This window comes from Zingiber officinale, chromosome 7A (assembly GCF_018446385.1).
Source record: "Zingiber officinale cultivar Zhangliang chromosome 7A, Zo_v1.1, whole genome shotgun sequence".
Taxonomy (NCBI): domain Eukaryota; kingdom Viridiplantae; phylum Streptophyta; class Magnoliopsida; order Zingiberales; family Zingiberaceae; genus Zingiber; species Zingiber officinale.
In genome coordinates, this window is record NC_055998.1 from 10649003 (window position 1) to 10669255 (window position 20253).

The following is a 20253-nucleotide window of genomic DNA, read 5'->3' on the forward strand; positions in this document are numbered from 1 at the left end:
GATTTCCAAAGATCGAAGCTTGTAGATGTGTATGGTGGAGGCACCCTTGTATCAAATCCAAGTCCATCTAGGAATTGCATCTTGAAGTTGAGCTTCTTGAATTCTTTGACTTTTGATGAATTTGCTTCAACTTCTTCACCCTCTAGCTCTTCTTGTTATGCTTGACCCTTCCGGCGATGATTCCGGTGAAGAGCGGCCTTGCTCTGATACCACTTGTTAGGACCGAAAAGTAGCTAGAGGGGGGGGGTGAATAGCTCTTCGCTCGCTCGTTGCTCGGCGTTGCTTGTTTCTTCAAGGATGTGCAGCGGAAATACAAAGAAACAAATACAAACACGCTAACACTTGGATTTTACTTGGTATCCACCTCCAAGGGAGGTGACTAATCCAAGGATCCACACAACGCACTGTTGGGTTCTTCGAGCCACGAAAACCGCATTTTCGCGTCGCGGAAACCCCGAAGGACCCAAAGCCGTAGATCCGTGCAAAGATTCGTATAAAAATTCGAAAAACTATTTCTTGTACGAGTTCAAAAACTGATCTACTACTTAGATCTATGAGAAAAAGTGTTTACCCTTGATGCGATGCCCTTCGCGTTCCCGCTCGTCCAAATGATGCCGGATCTCAAGACCGTCAAGCGTCGGTCCTCTAGAAGTATCCACACGGACACACTAGATGGAGATGACCAAAAACCAAGGTGTGCTAGCACCTATGTGGTTCGGCCAAGGGAGGAGAGGGAGAGGGAGAGCTTGAGAGGGAGAAGGAGGAAGATGCACACAAGTGAATGAAAAATGAATTTTTTTTTTCATCCAAAAACCAAGTGGCCGGCCACATTTCAAAATTCACATTAATTGCATTAATTGCAATTAATATGAAACCATAAAATCACATTAATTGCATTAATTGCAATTAATATGAAACCATTAAGAGAGTGGCTTTGTTACTTCCATGAGGTGGCACCCATGATGATGTGGAACATCATTATTGGTCCACCTAATGTCAACTCACCAATGAGGTGGCAAAAAGGTCAAGTCAAAATTGACCTTTGGTCTTCCTTCTCAAGTCAAGTCAAACTTGACTCAATCTCTACCATGGTGGATCTAATCCAACCATTTGATTCGAGCCAACTTAATATAATGAATCTAATTCATTAAATTAAATTGATTCAATGAGTCAAAATCTAAATTAGACTCATTTAACACATGAATCAACTTGAGTCGAACTCAAGTTAGCCCAATTAGGATTACTCTTAATCCAATTTGATTCATCAAATGAATCTAATCCTCTTGGTTCATCATATGAACCTAATCTCCACCTAATTGTCCTAAGTGTGTGACCCTATAGGTTCTTGTAACGTTGGCAATGCCCTAAACCCATTTAGGAGCATAAGTAATGAGCGGTATCTAGCAACACATCATTACTACCCAAGTTACAAGAATGTCGAGATCCGACATCACCTTGTGACTACCAATTGTGACTACTCACAAAATAATGACAAGTGTCCTTCTATCCTAGACATCTAGATTGATCAATATGAGGCATAGACCGTGTCATCCTCTAATCAATCTAAATCTTGAACTCCAAGTAGACTCACTCGATCAAATGAGCTCAACATCTAATGTTGACTCATTTGAGCATGGCCATGCACTTAGTGGTCTCACTCTATCAAGAATACCGATGTCGCTCCCGTCATATGGGAGGGATAGATCCCATCTACATCACTCACATCCCTCTACATAATTCGTTATATACCCAGTAATCGCCTTTATAGTCCACCCAGTTATGGGTGACGTTTGACGAAACTAAAGTACATAACTCCTTATGTAGGGATCCATGGTGACTTCAGGTCTAAGGACTAATAGTCATACTAATAGCCACATGAGAAAGTATATGACACTCATATAACGATCCATGATACTTTCTCATGGCGGGTCATTCAGTATAAATTCTCCAATGCATACCCATGTGTCGACTTGATATCTCTATATCCATGACTTGTGAGATCAAGTCATCGAGCTGACCTACATGCTAGTCTTATTGTATTAACATTGTCCCTGAATGTTAATACTCGACTAGGAATGATTTAGAGTAGTGTTCCCTATATCATCTCACTATCGATTCAACTAATCGATTGATATAGGTATGAACCTTCTACTCAAGGACGCTATTATACTTAGTCTATTTGGCACTAATATAAATGAGTATAATAACCAAACAAATGCCTTTATTGATATACAAGAATATGATATACATGAGTCCATACAATCATCAAATGATTGGCTCTAGGGCTCTAACTAACAATCTCCCACTAGCACTAGTGCCAATCAGTATAGGCTCTAAGGCCTAAAGACCTAGTGTGACCATCATGCTTCCTCTGTGCCAAAGCCTTGGTCAAGGGATCTGCGATGTTAGCCTCTGTAGGTACTCTGCAAATCTTCACATCTCCTCTATCGATAATCTCTCGAATGAGATGGAAACGTTGTAGAACTGCTGTGAACTCTGCCAGCTCATAACACTACCATCTAAGCAAAACACGAACCCTGACTGCGATCGGTAATCATCCTGATCGGTCTGGAAGCTGGCATCACTGTAACCCTTTACAGTTAGCTCATCATTGCCTCCATATATCAAGAAATATTCTTTAGTCCTTCTTAAGTACTTAAGAATATTCTTAACCGCTATCCAGTGACTTTCACCTGGATCTGACTGGTATCTGCTCGTCATGCTCAAAGCATATGAGACATCAGGTCGAGTACATAGCATGGCGTGCATGATCGATCCTATGGCTGAGGCATAAGGGATCTGATCCATGCGGTCTCTCTCCTCTCTAGAAGAGGGACCTTGAGTCTTCGAAAGACTCATGCCATGTGACATCGGCAAAAATCCCTTCTTGGAGTTCTGCATGGCAAACCATAGGAGTACCTCGTCAATGTATGTACTCTGACTTAGGCCAAGCAATCTCTTAGATCTATCTCTATAGATCTGTATCCCAAGAATGTGGGATGCCTCACCTAAGTCCTTTATTGAGAAGCAACTCCTTAGCCAGGTCTTGACAGACTGAAGCATAGGGATGTCCTTGCCAATGAGTAGTATGTCATCCACATATAATATGAGGAAGACAACTATGTTTTCTACAACCTTCTTGTAGACACAAGGCTCATCTTCATTCTTGATGAAACCAAACTGTTTGATCACATCATCGAATCAAAGATTCCAGCTCCGAGAATGGCCTCTAGCCATTTCTCGGAATCTGGTCTCATCACAGCTTCCTGATAGGTGGTGGGCTCATCCTCTATGAGCACAATGTCATCATGGTCATACAAGAGAAATGAGTATCTCTCAGGCTGACGACGTACCCTATCAGACCTGCAAAGAGGTATGTCTACTTGAACTGGTTGTTGTTCCTCAACACCTTGTGGAACAACATCATCCACAACACTTTGTGGTTCCAGTTCAATTTCCATCGAGGCATCAGTGCTATTGTTCGCATCTTGAACTTCTTCAAGATCGAACGCGCTCCCATTAGTCTTTCTAGAAACAAAGTCTCTTTCTAGAAAGACCCCAGTCTTTGCCACAACTACCTTGTGCTGACTGGGAATGTAGAAGTAATATCCCTTAGTTTCCTTGGGATATCCAATGAAATAGCACTTGTCGGATTTAGGTCCTAACTTGTCTGAGACTTGACGTCTAACGTAAGCCTCACAACCCCAAATCCTCATAAAAGACACCTGGGCATCTCTCCCAGTCCATATCCTATATGGTGTCTTTATCACGGCCTTTGATGGAACTCGGTTGAGTATGAAAGCTGCCGTGTCTAGAGCATATCCCCATAGATATGTCGGAAGATCTGTGTGACTCATCATAGATCGTACCATATCTAATAAGGTACGATTCCTCCTTTCGGATACACCATTCCACTGTGGTGTTCCAGGAGGAGTGAGTTGAGATAAAATCTCACACTCAGCTAAGTAGTCACGAAACTCATGGCTTAAGTATTCACCACCTCGATCTGATCGAAGTACCTTAATACTCTTGCCAAGCTGGTTCTGTACTTCATTCTTGAATTCTTTGAACTTTTCAAAGGATTCAGACTTATGTGTCATCAAGTACACATAACCGTATCTACTAAAATCATCAGTAAATGTGATGAAGTATCTATAACCGCCTCTAGCAGCAACATTGAAAGGGCCACATACATCACTATGTATGAGTCCTAACAAATCAGTTGCTCTCTCGCTATGCCCACTAAAGGGGGTCTTGGTCATCTTGCCTCGTAGGCATGACTCGCATATCTCATATGATTCAAAATCAAATGAGTCCAGCAAACCATCTTTATGGAGCTGGGATAAGCGCTTGTCATTTATATGACCTAAGCGACAGTGCCAGAGGTAGGTTCGGTTCATGTCATTTGACTTGAACCTCTTGGTATTTATGTTATAGATAGGGCTCTCAAGGTCTAGAATATAGAGTCCGTTTATTAGTGGTGCACTACAATAGAACATATCTTTCAAATAAACAGAACAACATTTGTCTTTTATTATAAAAGAGTATCCTTTCTTGTCTAAACAAGAAACTGAAACTATGTTCTTAGTAAGAGCAGGCACATAACAACAATCATCTAAATCTAGTACAAGCCCAGAGGGCAGAGATAACTGATAAGTTCCTACAGCAACAGCAGCAACCCGTGCTCCATTGCCTACTCGTAGGTCCACCTCGCCCTTTGCCAATGCTCTGCTATTTCTCAGCGCCTGCACATCAGTACAAATGTGAGAAGCACATCCAGTATCTAATACCCATGATGTAGAAATAGATAGATTGACTTCTATGACATATATACCTGAAGTGGAAGTCTCACTTCGCTTCTTCTTAAGATCTTCCAAGTATACCTTGCAGTTCGTCTTCCAGTGCCCGGTCTGACCGTGGCGACCCCTCCTTTAGGCTTCAGTGCCTTGCCTTTGCCCTTGGCTTGGGACTTTCCTTTGCCTTTGGGCTTGCCTTTGCCCTTGTGCTTCTGGACCATCAGAATGGGCTTAACCTTCTTAAGGTTAATCTCAGCAGTTCGTAACATGCTAAGTAGCTCGGACAGTGGCTTGTCAATCTCGTTCATGTTATAGTTGAGAACGAATTGACTATAGCTATCCGGCAAGGACTGCAAGATCAAGTCAGTGGCCAGCTCTTGGCCAAGTGGGAACCCCAGTCTTTGTAGGTTCTCTATGTACCCAATCATCTTGAGTACATAAGGACCTACAGGAGCCCCGTCTGACATCTTGCACTGAAACAGTGCCTTCGAGATCTCAAATCTCTCATGTCTCGCTTGTCCCTGATATAGTTGGTGAAGATGCTCAACCATATCAAAAGCGCCCATCAACTCATGTTGCTTCTGAAGCTCTGAGTTCATGGTCGCGAGCATTAGACAGGACACATCTAATGCGTCGTCTTGATGCTTCTTGTAAGCATCTTTGTCGGCTCGCGGGGCATTGGCAGGAGGAGCCTCCGGAATGGGCTGCTCCAGAACGTACAGCTTACGCTCCTGTACCAGTCCAGGAAATTCGCTCCGTTGAGCTTGCCCTTCTCAAGGACAGATCGCAGGGAGAAGGAATTCGTGTTCGACGTCATGGTTATTTACAACAGAAAAATTTGCAGAAATAAATATCATATTCTTTAAAAATCATTTAATTAGGCCTTTTAATTAAATGATGCTTCCACTGAATTCTATAATTCTTGTGGGACAAGATCCACATCATACTAACCCTTGAGTTAGCTTTGGCTAATACGCCCAAGGCTTAGTATGATCGGTAGGTAACGATTACCAATTACATCTCTATGCAACTCTTGTTTATAGAATCAATATCCGCATTTATATTAAAACTCGAGTTAGCTTTGGCTAATACGCCCGAGAGTTAATATAGATGTGATTTTGACCTATTTTTCCAACTATTGGAAGAATGCCTATAGTTGACTCGATCCAACCGAGTAACTATGAATACTCAATCTAATTGAGTTTTTATTCACCCATGCGTTGATAGACGGGACCAAGATTGTCCCTCCGTACCCTACCAAGATAATATGTATTGCTCTGCTTTGGCAGATTCAACAATACATGTGATCGAGGTAGTGATAGGTATCACGGCACGGTTAGGCATTTTAGAGTTGGTTCGATCTAGATCTAATCTAATCGAGAAGAATGCATCTTGTGCACGACTTAGATCTAATCTAATCGCAAGGGTGCATCATGTGCACGACTTAGATCTAATCTAATCGTTAAGGCACTAATTAATTAATTAATTATTAAATATGCATCAAATACATAATAATTAATTAATTAATCTATTTGTGATTTAGTCATGGCCCTACTACGATCTTCTCAAGCCAATGAGAAGATCGATTGGTCAACCTAGGGTCAACAGCTTCTCCAAGCGCCTCCCTTTGACCACCTTGTGTTGCTCGTGCCCGCCTCGGAACTCCGTCTCGTGTGGACCCTCCACCGCTCCAATTTGTACATTACAATTTGAAACTCGAGTTACATTCGAGTCTAAATCTAATTTACAACAAGAATAAAAGACGAGGCACGACGCGCAGGTCGCGAATAACAAAATAAATACAACACGCGAAAACACATCACGGCACGCAGGCGTATTATGAATTACAACACAACCAATCATATTGGGTTTTGGGCCATGACTATCACAAATTAATATATATAATTCAAAATTATATATTTTCATAATTTTCTATAATTTTAAAATTAATTTTTACAATTTTTACAAGTAAAATTTCCCGGCGGTCCCGTTTAGCGGTTTCGGGCGCAATCGCGGAACGGATCCCCTTGCGGGGCCCAGGGGCAGCGCCCCTACCCGCGATCTAACCATCGCGAGGGTTCCTTTGCGATCCAACAGCGCCTAAACCCGCTGTCCCAAAACGATTTGGGCCGAGACATTACCGTTTCGGAAAAATCTTCCCGGCGGTCCCGTTTCAGCGATTTCAGGTGCGATCGCTGAGCAAATCCCCTTGCGGGGTTAGGGGCAGCGCCCCTACCCACGATCTAACCATCGTGAGTTGCTCCGTTGCGATCTAAAGGCACCCAAGTCCGCTGTCCCAAAAGATTTTGGGCCGAAACGAAGCCGTTTGGGTTCCGATAGCCGAAGCCTACAAGTGCCGAGACACTTGTGCTTCGCCTATAAGGAAAAATTACCCATAAAACATAAAATTGAATTTTTACAGAAAATCACAGAAGCTTTTGTTTTCCAAAAACCAAAACTTCATACAAGTCTTTGCAGTGGCTCGATACCCTTTGTTGGGTTCTTCGAGCCGCGAAAACCGCTTTTTCGCGTCGCAGAAACCCCGAAGGACCCAAAGCCGTAGATCCGTGCAAAGATTCGTATAAAAATTCGAAAAACTATTTCTTGTACGAGTTCAAAAACTGATCTACTACTTAGATCTATGAGAAAAAGTGTTTACCCTTGATGCGATGCCCTTCGCGTTCCCGCTCGTCCAAATGATGCCAGATCTCAAGACCGTCAAGCGCCGGTCCTCTAGAAGTATCCACACGGACACACTAGATGGAGATGACCAAAAACCAAGGTGTGCTAGCACCTATGTGGTTCGGCCAAGGGAGGAGAGGGAGAGGGAGAGCTTGAGAGGGAGAAGGAGGAAGATGCACACAAGTGAATGAAAAATGAATTTTTTTTCATCCAAAAACCAAGTGGCCGGCCACATTTCAAAATTCACATTAATTGCATTAATTGCAATTAATATGAAACCATAAAATCACATTAATTGCATTAATTGCAATTAATATGAAACCATTAAGAGAGTGGCTTTGTTACTTCCATGAGGTGGCACCCATGATGATGTGGAACATCATTATTGGTCCACCTAATGCCAACTCACCAATGAGGTGGCAAAAAGGTCAAGTCAAAATTGACCTTTGGTCTTCCTTCTCAAGTCAAGTCAAACTTGACTCAATCTCTACCATGGTGGATCTAATCCAACCATTTGATTCGAGCCAACTTAATATAATGAATCTAATTCATTAAATTAAATTGATTCAATGAGTCAAAATCTAAATTAGACTCATTTAACACATGAATCAACTTGAGTCGAACTCAAGTTAGCCCAATTAGGATTACTCTTAATCCAATTTGATTCATCAAATGAATCTAATCCTCTTGGTTCATCATATGAACCTAATCTCCATCTAATTGTCCTAAGTGTGTGACCCTATAGGTTCTTGTAACGTTGGCAATGCCCTAAACCCATTTAGGAGCATAAGTAATGAGCGGTATCTAGCAACACATCATTACTACCCAAGTTACAAGAATGTCGAGATCCGACATCACCTTGTGACTACCAATTGTGACTACTCACAAAATAATGACAAGTGTTCTTCTATCCTAGACATCTAGATTGATCAATATGAGGCATAGACCCTGTCATCCTCTAATCAATCTAAATCTTGAACTCCAAGTTAGACTCACTCGATCAAATGAGCTCAACATCTAATGTTGACTCATTTGGGCATGGCCATGCACTTAGTGGTCTCACTCTATCAAGAATACCGATGTCGCTCCCGTCATATGGGAGGGATAGATTCCATCTACATCACTCACATCCCTCTACATAATTCATTATATACCCAGTAATCGCCTTTATAGTCCACCCAGTTACGGGTGACGTTTGACGAAACTAAAGTACATAACTCCTTATGTAGGGATCCATGGTGACTTCAGGTCTAAGGACTAATAGTCATACTAATAGCCACATGAGAAAGTATAAGACACTCATATAACGATCCATGATACTTTCTCATGGCGGGTCATTCAGTATACATTCTCTAATGCATACCCATGTGTCAGCTTGATATCTCTATATCCATGACTTGTGAGATCAAGTCATCGAGCTGACCTACATGCTAGTCTTATTGTATTAACATTGTCCCTGAATGTTAATACTCGACTAGGAATGATTTAGAGTAGTGTTCCCTATATCATCTCACTATCGATTCAACTAATCGATTGATATAGGTATGAACCTTCTACTCAAGGACGCTATTATACTTAGTCTATTTGGCACTAATATAAATAAGTATAATAACCAAACAAATGTCTTTATTGATATACAAGAATATGATATACATGAGTCCATACAATCATCAAATGATTGGCTCTAGGGCTCTAACTAACACGCACGCACCCTCCACTAATGAAACTCCCCTTTATGGTAACTACCAAGGGCGGAGAAGCCCTACAAGACTCAATACAAGAAGAAGAAAAGGTAGTAAAGAAATACAAGCTTACAATGAGTGCACAAACGCTAACCCTAGTTTCTTCTTCTTGCTTTGATCCGCCTCTTGACTTGGAAGAGCCTCCAAGAACCTTCAAGAACTGGCGATCTCGAGCTTGAGAAGAGTTGTGGAGGAGCTGGTGAAGATCTGAAATGAATCTGTGAAGTGATTACCGAAGATAACGCTCGCCTGCGGCTCAAATACGACGCAACGGTCGGATCCCAATCGATTCGATTATTCCCAATCGATCGGGGAGGCTTTGGATCGATCCACGGATCGATCCAGAGCGCCTCTGTGCTCTGGAAAAATGCCTGGATCGATCCAGCGCTTATCGCGCGAAGCAGCAGCGTCCCAATCGATCCACTGATCGATTGGGACCTCTGGATCGATCCACTGATCGATCCAGAGGCTTTCTGTTCGCTGGGAAAGGTCTGGATCGATCCACTGATCGATCCAGAGCTTGGATCGATCCACTGATCGATCCAGAGCTTGGTTTTTGCCCAAAACCAAGTCCCAAACCTCCCAAACCAACATCCGGTCAAACTTAACCTGTTGGTACGTCATGCCTAGCATCTAGTCACTCCCTTGACCTGCTAGGACTCCCTCACCAAGTGTCCGGTCAATCCCTTTGACCCACTTGGACTTTTCTTTCATGCCAAGTATCCGGTCACTCTCTTGACCTACTTGGACTTTCACCTAGCTTCACTCACTAGGGTTTTCAATCTGCCTAGCTTCACTCACTAGGTCTTTCACCTGGCTTCACTCACCAGGATTTTCATACTGCCTAGCTTCACTCACTAGGACTTTCACCTGGCTTCACTCACCAGGATTTCCATCTGCCTAGCTTCACTCACTAGGACTTTCACCTGCCTTCACTCACCAGGATTTCCATCTGCCTAGCTTCACTCACTAGGACTTTCACCTGGCTTCACTCACCAGGATTTCCATCCAGTCAGGTATACCTACTTGACTCTTCTTCATTCACACTGATCAGTCCCTGATCAGAATCTCCCCATATGAACAACTGCACCTACATTGTCCATGTGTCTACATGTATTGTCAAACATCGAAACTGTGACCAAGACTCAAGCTTGGTCAAACCAGTCAACCTTGACCTAAGGGATATTGCACCAACAATCTCATCAATGGTACAAGTAGTTTGATCAAGTAGTTTTTTCATACGTGATCCTGTCCGAGAGTTGAGTCGATGGACGTTGGGGACGTGGTGCTCTCCGCTATTTTTGACTGGTGATGTGGATCTCCAGCGGGCTTGCAAGGAAGACGAGCCGGGAGGCGTTTCCCAATTTGATCCTGTTCGAGAGTTGAGTCAATGGACGTTGGGGACGTGGTGCTCTCCGCTGTCTTCGACTGGTGATGTGGATCTCCGGTGGACCTGCAAAGAAGCTGAGCCAGGAGGGGTTTCCCGGTGACGACCCTCCGACGCTCAAGTCAGGCAGCGAAGAAGAAGACAACGTTACTGTGGCTACAGTGATGAGAATTGCATACCTCCATCGAAGTCTGGGGTTCCTTATATAGGACCCCAGGGAGACGCAGGCATGCTTCTCGATGCGTGCACGCTTCCCCAAACATACGTCAATAGGTCGTGTCAGAAAAGCATGTCTGACGTCATTCCACAATCGTCCGAGCATATCCCGGATGTGACGGTGGAAGCTTCCACCGTACGATAATCTGTCCACTCTGGCCGCCAACCATGCTGTTTGTCGGCGGCAGGGGTCTCGAGGACGAAGTTACCAGTTGTCCTTTTTGTCTCCTAGCGCTCTTACTTGTTCCCGGGCCGAGCGGACCAGCTGCTCGGCGCTCATGGCCTCCGGGAGGCCCTGCTCATGTGCTCGGATGGAATTGCGCCTTATTGTCCTGTAGCTCGGCCGAGCGGCCTGTCCACCCGGCCCATAGACCCTTTTACCTTGAACATCATAAACCCGACCCCTGGTCAGGCTGTCTTTCATCCGGTCCGGGAGACCCTTGGCCAGATGTCCGGTCGACCGGATGCTCGGTCGGCCTGCCACTCCACTCGACACGACCTTGGGATTGACCCTCTTGCCCATTGACCTCCACGTGTCGTTGGCCTCCCGCCAACGAGTGATCCCCCGTCCTTACTACCGGATCAATACGATTTTAAGGAGAATCCAATTGATCAATGTTTGTATATCAAGTTCAGTGGGAGCAAATTTATTATACTTGTTTTATATGTGGATGATACATTGTTGGCAAATAATGATAAAAGTTTGTTACTAGAAACTAAGTCATTTCTATCCGATGAATTTGAAATGAAGGATCTTAGTGATGCATTCTTTATCTTAGACATATAGATTGTACGTGATCATTTAAGACACACACTTGGACTATCACAAATGCTTGTATAGAAAAGGTGTTCATTTGGTATGACATGAAGAATTGTGCTCTTGCTGGCACTCTGGTGATAAAGGATGATGGACTTAGCTTGCAATAATGTTCACGTCATGAACTTGAGGTTAAGGAAATACTATAATTGCCCTATGCATCAGGAGTAGGGACTTTGATGTATATTCAAGTATGTATGCATTCAAATCTTGCGTACATTATGGAATATTGGATAGATATTTGTATAACCCTGGACTAGACACTACAAAAAAAAATAATCATCTAGGATGAATTTTGGGACGAATTTCTAAAAAAATTTCGTTGCAAAAATTTTTGGGACAAATTTTGGGACGAAAAATTTTTCGTCCCAAAATTTTCGTTCCCAACTTGGGGACGAATTTGGCGACAAAAAATATTTTGTCGCCAAATTCGTTGCCAAGTTTGCAACAAGAACAGTATTCGTCGCAAAATTTGGGATGAAATCTGCGACAAAATTAGCAACGAATTAGATTCATTGCCAAATTCGTCGCCAATTCTGAAACAAAAATAATATGTCTCAAAATTGTTATAGCTAACTTTGTGACAAAAATTATTTTTGTTGCAGAATTAGCGATGAATTTGGCGACAAAAATAATAATATAAAAAATTTATGAACGGCGACAAATTAATTTTCGTGCCAAATTTTGTCCCAGATTCTGGGACGAATCCACAGATTCATCCCAAATTCTGCGACAAATTAATTTTTTGTCCCAGATTCTGGGATGAATCCACAGATTCGTCCCAAAACTGGGACGAATTTTGGAACAAAAATATATTTGTCGTAAATTCAGCTTGCCAGATTTGTTACAAAACTTTTTTGTTGCAAAAAATGTTACAATTTGCAAATTAGCATGATTAAAAAAACCTAATTTTCATCACAACTTTGCGACAAAAATACATTTTTGTCCCAAAACTGGGACAAATTTGGATTCGTTGCAAATTTTGGGACGAATATTATTCGTTCCAAATTTTGTCGCAAAACTAAAAAATAAAATTTCCAGCATTTCCCCTCTTTTTTGCTATCTTGTTTACATTTATACATATACAGCATAACAACATTCAAACATCCACCAAACATTCAACCTTTTACAATCATACATCCTTCACCATATTTGTGATCGACCTAGGATGGCCGCCACCGCCCAACAGTATTCAAGCGGGCTGTGACCGACCGGAAGTAGCCAAACTCGGTGGACCAACGGCCTGATCTGGCCAGGTCTAGCCGGATCTAGGAGATGCGCCGAAGAGGAGAGAAGAGATGGGGAAGAGAAACCCTACCTGACGGAAATTGTCGCCGCGGAAGAGCTACGCCGCCCTACTGCTGGCGGCCTCCAGCGGCCCCATACCCGCCGCCGCCTCCCCATTGTCGCCGGCGCCTCAGCCAGACCGACAGCAGCAACCCTAGACCAGCGCCTTCCCCTTGTCGCCGTAGCTACAAAAGATGGAAGAGAATCAAGAAGAAGTGTATTTAGGGCGAGAAGGAGCGTGTATTTAGGGCAAATTTTGGCACGAAATTAACTTCTGTCCCAAATTTTGGGACGAATCCTATATTCGTCCCAGATTTTGGGACGAATCTAGGATTCCTCCCAAATTCTAATAAAATTAAAAAAAAATAGAAAACTTAAAAATTTATCTAGAGATATCGGAATTTTATGAAACAAGTTTCTATGGGTTCCTAATTTTATCGTGATCTTAAAAATATCTTCATCCATAATTCTAACATACTATATTGAGTTTGGTAAATTTTTTATTACGAATTAGGTCATATTTGTGTTAAAAAATTACCACACTAAATATATGAAGTTAAAATTATAGATGAGGATATTTTTAAGATCATAAGAAAATTAGGAACCCATAGAAACTTATTTCATGAAATTCTGAGATCGTTAGGTCCATATTTAGGCCTTCCGAATGATTTTTCAGGATTCGTCCCAAATTTAAGAAAAATAAAAAAGGAAATAAAAATCATTCAGAAGGCCTAAATATGGACCTAACGATCTCAGAATTTTATGAAATAAGTTTCAATGGATTCCTAATTTTCTCATGATCTTAAAAAAAATACTCATCCATAATTTTAACCTCATATATTTAGTGTGGAGATTTTTAACCCGAATTTGACCTAATTCAGGTAAAAAAAACACGAAACTCAATATATTATTTTAAAATTAAGGATGAGGATATATTTATGATTAAGGGAAAATTAGAAACTTATAGACTCTTGTTTCATAAAATTCTGACATCTATAGATCTATATTTTAAGTTTTAAACACGTATTCGAACATGCGTTAAACGCTAACATACTTAATTAATACTAAACTATCTATGTTTCACTAAATATGGACCTAACGATATCAGAATTTCATGAAACAAGTTTCTATGAGTTTCTAATTTTTTCGTGATCTTAAAAATATCTTCATCCATAATTTTAACATATTATATTGAGTGCGGTGAATTTTTTATTACGAATTAGGTTATATTCATGTTAAAAAATCACCACACTCAATTTATTAGGTTAAAATTCAGATTTAGGATATTTTTATGATCATGAGAAAATTAGGAATCCGTAGAAACTTGTTTCATAAAATTTTGAGATCGTTAGGTCCATATTTAGGCCTTTCAAATGATTTTTCTTTTATTTATTATTTTTTTTTAAATCTGGGACGAATCCAGGATTCGTCCCAAATTTAAGAAAAATAAAAAATAAAAGAAAAATCATTTGGAAGGCCTAAATATGGACCTAACGATTTCAGAATTTTATGAAACAAGTTTCTATGGATTCCTAATTTTCTCGTGATCTTAAAAATATCTTCATCCATAATTTTAACATATTATTAAGTGAGGTGAATTTTTTATTACAAATTATGACAAATTTGGGTTAAAAAATCACCACACTAAATATATGAGGTTAAAATTATGGATGAGGATATTTTTAAGATCATGAGAAAATTAGAAACTCATAGAAACTTGTTTCATGAAATTCCGAGATCGTTAGATTCATATTTAGGTCTTCTAAATGTTTTATCTTTTATTTTTTATTTTTTTTTAAATCTGGGACGAATCCTGGATTCGTCCCAAATGTTGGGACGAATTCCTGGATTCGTCCCAGATTTTGGGACGAATTCCTGGATTCGTCCCAGATTTTGGGACAAATCCAAGATTCGTCCCAGATTTTGGGACGAATCCAGGATTCGTCCCAAATTTAAGAAAAATAAAAAAGAAAAGAAAAATCATTCGGAAGACCTAAATATGAACCTAACGATCTCAGAATTTCATGAAACAAGTTTCTATGGCTTCCTAATTTTCTTATGATCTTAAAAATATCTTCATCCATAATTTTAATCTCATATATTTAGTGTGGTGATTTTTTAACCTGAATTTGACCTAATTCAGGTAAAAAAACATGAAACTCAATATATTATTTTAAAATTAAGGATGAGGATATATTTATGATTAAGGGAAAATTAGAAACTCATAGACTCTTATTTCATGAAATTCTGACATCTGTAGATCTATATTTTAAGTTTTAAACATGTATTCGAACATGCGTTAAACGCTAACATACTTAATTAATACTAAATTATCTATGTTTCACTAAATATGGACCTAACGATCTCGGAATTTCTTGAAACAAGTTTCTATGAGTTTCTAATTTTCTCGTTATCTTAAAAATATCTTCATCCATAATTTTAACATATTATATTGAGTGTGGTGAATTTTTTATTACGAATTAGGTTATATTCATGTTAAAAAATCACCACACTCAATTTATTAGGTTAAAATCCAGATTTAGGATATTTTTATGATCATGAGAAAATTAGGAATCCATAGAAACTTGTTTCATGAAATTCCGAGATCGTTAGGTCCATATTTAGGCCTTCCGAATGATTTTTCTTTTATTTATTATTTTTTTTTAATCTGGGACGAATCCAGGAATTCGTTCCAAAATTTGGGATGAATCCAGGATTCGTCCCAGATTTAAAAAAATAATAAATAAAAGAAAAATCATTCGGAAGGCCTAAATATGGACCTAACGATCTCGTAATTTCATGAAATAAGTTTCTATGGGTTCCTAATTTTCTCGTGATCTTAAAAATACCTTCATCCATAATTTAAACATACTATATTAAATGTGGTGAATTTTTTATTACGAATTAGGTCAAATTCAGATTAAAAAATCACCACACTAAATATATGAGGTTAAAATTATGGATGGGGATATTTTTAAGATAATGAGAAAATCAGGAACCCACAAAAACTTGTTTCATGAAATTCTGAGATCGTTAGGTCTATATTTAGGTTTTCCAAATGATTTTTCTTTTCTTTTTTATTTTTCTTATATTTGGGACGAATTCCGGATTCGTCCCAAAATCTGGGACGAATTCCGGATTCGTCCCAAAATCTGGGATGACTTCTAGTTTGTCCCAAAATCTGGAACGAATCCTGGATTCGTCCCAAATTTTGGCCCGATTATTTTTTTTTCTTTAAAAAAAATTTGATTCTGGAATGAATCCAAGATTCGTCCCAGAATCTGGGCAAATCCTGGATTCTTCCCAGAATCTGGGACAAATTTTGCAACGAAAATAATGTTCGTTGGGAATTTGCGACGAAAATATTTTGTTGCAAATTTCGTTTCTAATTTGGATCAAATTTTGTATTTGTCGCCAAAATTGTTGCGATTTTGGGACGAAAATTTTTCGTCCCAAACTTTTGTCCCTAAATTATTGTTTTTTTGTAGTGAGAGCATTGGAAAGCTGTAAAGAGAGTTATGTAGTATTTAAAATAAATGAAAGATTATATGCTCATATATTGGAGATTAGGTCATCTAGAAATCATTGAATATTCAGACTCTGATTTTTCTGGATGCTTAGATAGCAGAAGATCCACCTCAGGATATATCTTTATGATGGTAGGAGGGGCTATATCACAGCAAAGTGTCAAACAGACACTAATGGTCACTTCCACTATGGAGGTAGAGATTATAGCCTGTTATGAAACTTCCAACCACGGGATATGGATGTGAAACCTTATCACAGGTATACAAATCATTGAGGGCATTGATAGACCATTGATGTGATAATAAAGCTGCAGAATTATATTTCAAGAACAACTACAGTTCGTTAAACTCTAAAAACATTGATAGAGCTGTCAAACGGGTCAAGTTGAAGTAGGGTGGTTTGGCCTGTGGTGGGCCAACCATTTGGCAAGGTGGGATGGGCCAACCCATTATCTTGGCAGGCTAAAAAAATCCCCAATTCAACCCAATCCAAGGTGGGTTGCGAGTTAGACGGGTTAACCCATAGACTCATCAAAAATTTTAAAAAATTTTAAAAATATTTCATATCTTCAATGTTTTAGTTTAAAAAGGTTTCATTAATCAAATGTATCTGGAAACATATATTTTAAATGTAAATGGGCATAAAAGAGTATTCATGTTTAATGAAAAGTACTATTTTTATTTCAAATTTATAACAAAAAAGATAATAAATTGACATAAAACTCTACTTACATGTGTTTCTCAACCTACAGGCCAACCCAAGCTTATCACGGGCCGACCTATACGAGTCGCGGGCCTGGGTTGGTCGGCTCGCAGCTGGCTTGAATTGATAAAATTTCAACCTAACCAACTTAATTATTTAGTGGGGTGGGCCAACCCGACGGGTCTAACCTAAATTGACAGCTCTACACAACGACATAAAGTTTTTGGTGGTTAAAAAAATATCTCAGAATGGTCAAATAATAATAGAGCATATAAGGACAGATTTCATGTTAGTGGATCCACTCACCGAGGGCTTATCACCGAAGGTGTTTCATTAGCATGTGTTAAACATGGGGATTCTTCATTTTAATGAAGTATCTATTATGTAGGAATCTTTATTTCGTATGATACTCTATATTCATAAACACATATTTTGGCTTATTATATATATTACAGATTTTCTATATGTGTGCATAATTTTGACTTTTTCTAACATATGGATATCATATCTACTGTTGCATTTTTTTATTTGATTGTTATAAATATGATGTGGACTTTGTTTGGAGTTATAAGGTTGAATCTGTAGGATTGCAAAGCACTAGGGGTTGAATAATGCAAGTCACTTTTTCACTTTTTCATAAAAACACGTGAGAAAGTTGTGGAAAAGAATTACACAAAAAGAACACGACTAACACAAGTTTTTTTAACTTAGTTCAGAGCCTTCAATGACTCATACTCTAAGGTCCACGCTCGCTGAATGTTTTCGTTGGACAATTCACTATAAGCTCAAATAATTACAATGATATAGAAAATTAAAGTGTAAGTAAGTAAATACAAATATGCTGACGACTTTGTGTTGAAGCTTGGGCGTAGTCGTCGGAGTGGCATTTCGTCATCATAGAGAGCTTTTTGGAGCAGTGTTTGAGTACTAAAGTTGCAGTAATTTGTGTTCTGATGTTGCTGGTTGAAGCTTCTTTTATAGGCCTTTCTAGACGCCTGGACCACCACCGAACGCCTCCACTTGTGCCTATTCGATCCTTCTTTGACGTTGAGTTATCCAACTCTCGGTACTTGGACTGGTGATATGGTTGCACCTCGACAAGCTCTATTTGGTAGACTCTATCCATTCCTAGGTGTCTGGACACTGATGTGTGTCGGTCGATCAAAGAGTGCCAACTCAATCTGCAAGCTTGCCTGGGTTTGATCCAATGCAGGCACCTGGACCCACTTTGAGCGCTCGAACCTCTAGGTGACTAGACCCTTTTGGGGTGCTTGAACCATATTTTTCCAGCCAACTTTCATCTTTGATTTCTTGCATCACAGAGTTAGGAAAATATGCAATAACATGAAAAAGAAATATTTTGACAATCTCAGGACTGTCTGATCCTGACTTTAGATTTCACTGAAACCCTAAGTCGAACCAATGCCTACTGTTCCCTCAGTTGGGAATATGTCCTTACTGGATTTCTCCTCAAATTCTTACCTTACTTACCATTGTAGACTTTCTCAACCTTGATCTTTTAACCCACCAGGCTTTCCTGTAGATTTCCCATCTGAATTTTAGTCAGTTGTTAGGTCCTCTAGATCCAATTGGACTTCCTGCCAGACATCAACTTATCTGGTATTCCTACCAGTTTCTAATTGAACTTCAACCTAGTGTCAGGTCTCATCAAGTCTGTCAATCTTGCACACTTAGTAAATAGGTTAGAAAACACAAGTCTAATTTTAACGTTTGTCATACATCAAAATTTGAGTTTGATTATTATTGCAAAATGCACTAATAGAATCATGATTTACCACTGTGGTTTAGCAGAAGGTTTTGGTAAATATGATTTGGACCCGGTTTGGGTGATAAAGTAGATTTATTGAGAATAGACACATATAAATCACATTTCGTATCATTATTGTACTGCATATTCACATTTGATATCTATATCATTAATGATATTAGTATTGTGATTACTATTGGTCTTGTTACAATTATAGTACCTATGACTTCTTTAGTTCTGTACTAATTGATTTAATAGACTAGATTATTTAAAGAAATACATAACCCATAGAGTTTAGCATGTTGAGCTCAACTAAGAGGTTATGTGGTGTATAAGGAATCAAGTATAATCCAAGTGAAAAATTGTAAGATTAAGTCCACGTGGGTAGACTTAATCTCCATAAGATGGGCTTACACTTGATTAATATACACACAACTAATTATCATTAAGGAAACTAAACTGCAATATTAAGTTATCTAATTCTTGATTGTATATAAAGGGGGTTTGGATTAAATGAATATAGATTCAATGTGTAGATCCAATAATATGGTTTATTAACATTGATGGGTTGTTAATGAGGAATGCGCTTTATGGTGGATAATGTCCATAGGTTGGGTCGATCATATAAAGGAAGAGATTGATTCAATTAGTGCATGATGAATCGTACTCTCTTCCTTTTGATTCTTCTTCCTCATTGAGAAGAACCTTTGGTTGCACGCTCAATCCCGTGGAAGATTTTCGCTATGTTTGCAAGATTTTCGGTAACAAGTAAGAAATAATAGTCCTTAGCGGTAGATTCAGATCATCTCTTCACTAGTTATTATTTCAATTTTATATATTATTTTAAAGTTTGATAATAGATAGATTATGTTGTAGATGTATCCTTTAGTTTATTATTGATATATCATAATCCTAATAACCATCACCAATGATCATAAGATCGCCACCTTAGTTCCCTCCTATAGCCAAGAACCTAGTCTCCAGAGAACGAGAGATATGTTTGCATTCCACCGTATGTCTTTTTACTTTTTGCTACTTTTGTTTTTCATTTTAGATGGAATATTCATCAAATACTCCCTTTCTTTTCAGATACAATTGCTTTTGGTGGTTCTGTTCAAGCTGACAACACCTTGAATTTGATTTTCTATTGATGTTGCCTTTATCAGTAACTCGATTCTTCTGCTATACAAGTAGGGGCTACGTTATGTTTCACGACTGGATTCCTCCACTACAACTATCCCTGTCTCGGAGTCTGAATTTGTGGAGGACAAACTTAGAGAAGTGCACTTACCTTGCTCTTGCTTCCAAATGCTGATATACTTTATATA